The sequence below is a fragment of the Lolium rigidum genome, chromosome 4 (assembly GCF_022539505.1).
Source record: "Lolium rigidum isolate FL_2022 chromosome 4, APGP_CSIRO_Lrig_0.1, whole genome shotgun sequence".
Taxonomy (NCBI): domain Eukaryota; kingdom Viridiplantae; phylum Streptophyta; class Magnoliopsida; order Poales; family Poaceae; genus Lolium; species Lolium rigidum.
This window is the reverse complement of record NC_061511.1, coordinates 176,369,539-176,372,685: the sequence shown is the minus strand read 5'-3', so window position 1 is coordinate 176,372,685 and position 3,147 is coordinate 176,369,539.

Below are 3,147 nucleotides of genomic sequence, written 5' to 3'. Positions count from 1 at the left end.
ACCTTTGGGGAGAATTGATAATGTTCGTATTATGGTTAACAATAACCTTGTCCCCGTTGATTTTGTTGTCTTGGATATTGAATGCAATGCATCTTGTCCCATTATATTGGGAAGGCCTTTTCTTCGAACTGTTGGTGCTACCATTGATATGAAGGAAGGTAATATTAAATATCAATTTACTCTCAAGAAAGGTATGGAACACTTCCCTAGAAAGAGAATGAAGTTACCTTATGATTCTATTATTAGAACAAATTATGATGTTGATGCTTCGTCTCTTGACAACACTTGATTCACACTTTCTGCACCTACCTGAAAGGCGTTAAAGAAAAGCGCTTATGGGAGACAACCCATTATTTTACTTCTGCACTTTATTTTATATTTGAGTCTTGGAAGTTGTTACTACTGTAGCAACCTCTCCTTATCTTCATTTTATTGCATTGTTGTGCCAAGTAAAGTCTTTGATAGTAAAGTCAATACTTAGATTTGGATTACTGCAGCAGAACAGCATTTCTTGCTGTCACGAAATTGAGCCGCCCCTGCTGTAGAAAATTTATAAAAATCTGCCAATTTACTTGCGTGATCCTCGGATATGTACGCAACGTTCATTCAATTTGGGCATTTTCATCCGAGCAAGTCCGGTGCCTCTAAAAATTCGTCTTTACGGATCGTCTGCTTTTGACAGATTCTTCCTTTTATTTCGCATTGCCTGTTTTGCTATGATTGATGGATTTCTTTGTTCCATTAACTTTCAGTAGCTTTGTGCAATGTCCAGAAGTGTTAAGGATGATTATGTCACCTCTGAATATATGAATTTTCAATTATGCACTAACCCTCTAATGAGCTTGTTTCGAGTTTGGTGTGGAGGAAGTTTTCAAGGGTCAAGAGAGGAGGATGATACAATATGATCAAGAAGAGTGAAAAGTCTAAGCTTGGGGATGCCCTTGTGGTTCATCCCTGCATATTTTAAGAAGACTCAAGCATCTAAGCTTGGGGATGCCCAAGGCATCCCTTCTTCATCAACAACTTATCAGGTCACCTCTAGTGAAACTATATTTTTATTCCGTCACATCTTATGTGCTTTACTTGGAGCGTCTGTTTGCTTTTATTTTTGTTTTTGTTTGAATAAAATCGGATCCTAGCATTCTTTGTTTGGGAGAGAGACACGCTCCGTTGTTTAGTATGAACACATATGTTCTTAGCTTTATTTTTAATGTTCATTGCGAAGGGTGAACTACTTCGTTCATTGTTATATGGTTGGAAACGGAAAATGCCGGATGTGGTAAATGGTATAATGTCTTGAATAATTTGATACTTGGAAATTGTTGTGCTCATATAGATCATGTTTAAGCTCTTGCATCATGTACTTTGCACCTATTAATAAATAACTACATAGAGCTTGTTAAAATTTCGTTTGCATGATTGGTCTCTAGAGTCTAGATATTTTCTGGTTAAGGTGTTTGAACAACAAGGAAGATGATGTAAAGTCTTATAATGCTTGCAATATGTTCATATGTGAGTCTTGCTGCACCGTTTTATACTTGAGTTTGCTTCAAACAACCTTGCTAGCCTAGCCTTGTATTGAGAGGAATTCTTCTCGTGCATCCAAATCATTGAGCCAAATACTATGCCATTTGTGTCCACCACACCTACCTACCACATGGTATTTCTCCGCCATTCCAAAGTAAATTACTTGAGTGCTACCTTTAAAATTATATCCTTTGTCTTTGCAATATATAGCTCATGGGAAAATAGCCTTAAAAACTATTGTGGTGAAGAATATGTACTTATGTGTCTTATTTCTTAATAAGTTGCTTGTTGAGCGGTAACCATGTTTCTGGGGACGCCATCAACTTTTACCCTTGTTGAATATCATGTGAGTTGCTATGCATGTTCGTCTTGTCTGAAGTAAGGGCGATTTTCATGATCAAATGGTTTGAGTATGCATATTGTTAGAGAAGAACATTGGGCCGCTAACTAAAACCATGATTCATGGTGGAAGTTTCAGTTTGGACATTTAATCATCAATCTCTTATGAGAATATTATCTGTTGTTGAATGCTTATGCATTAAAAGAGGAGTCCATTATCTTTTGTCTATGTTGTCCCGGTATGGATGTCTAAGTTGAGAATAATCAAAAGCGAGAAATCCAATGCGAACTTTCTCCTTAGACCTTTGTACAGGCGGCATAGAGGTACCCCTTTGTGACACTTGGTTGAAACATATGCTATGCAATGATAATCCATGTTAATCCAAGCTAATTAGGACAAGGTGCGAGCACTATTGGTATACTATGCATGAGGCTTGCAACTTATAGGATGTCTTATACATAACACATATGCTTTATTACTACCGTTGACAAAATTGTTTCTTGTTTTCAAAATGAAAAGCTCTAGCACAAATATAGTAATCCATGCTTCCCTCTGCGAAGGGCCTATCTTTTACTTTATGTTGAGTCAGTTTACCTATTCCTTCTATCTTAGAAGCAAACACTTGTGTGAACTGTGTGCATTGATTCTTACATGTTTACCTATTGCACTTGTTATACATATTACTTTGTGTTGACAAATATCCATGAGATATACATGTTGAAGTTGAAAGCAACCGCTAAAACTTATATCTTCCTTTGTGTTGCTTCAAAGCTTTTTACTAAGAATTTATTGCTTTATGAGTAACTCTTATGCAATTCTTATTGATGCTTGTCTTGAAAGTATTATTCATGAAAAGTTTTTGCTATATGATTCATTTGTTTACTCATTGTCTTCACCATTGCTTCGAATCGCTGCATTCATCTCATATGCTTTACAATAGTATTGATCAAGATTATGATAGCATGTCACTTCAGAAATTATCTTTGTTATCGTTTACCTACTCGAGGGCGAGTAGGAACTAAGCTTGAGGATGCTTGATACGTCCCAAACGTATCTATAATTTCTTATGTTCCATGCTACTTTATTGATGATACTCACATGTTTTATACACATTATATGTCATTATTATGCATTTTCCAGCACTAACCTATTGACGAGATGCCGAAGAGCCAGTTGCTGTTTTCTGCTATTTTTGGTTTCAGAAATCCTACAAAGGAAACATTCTCGGAATTGGACGAAATCAACGCGCAGGGTCTTATTTTTCCACGAAGCTTCCAGAA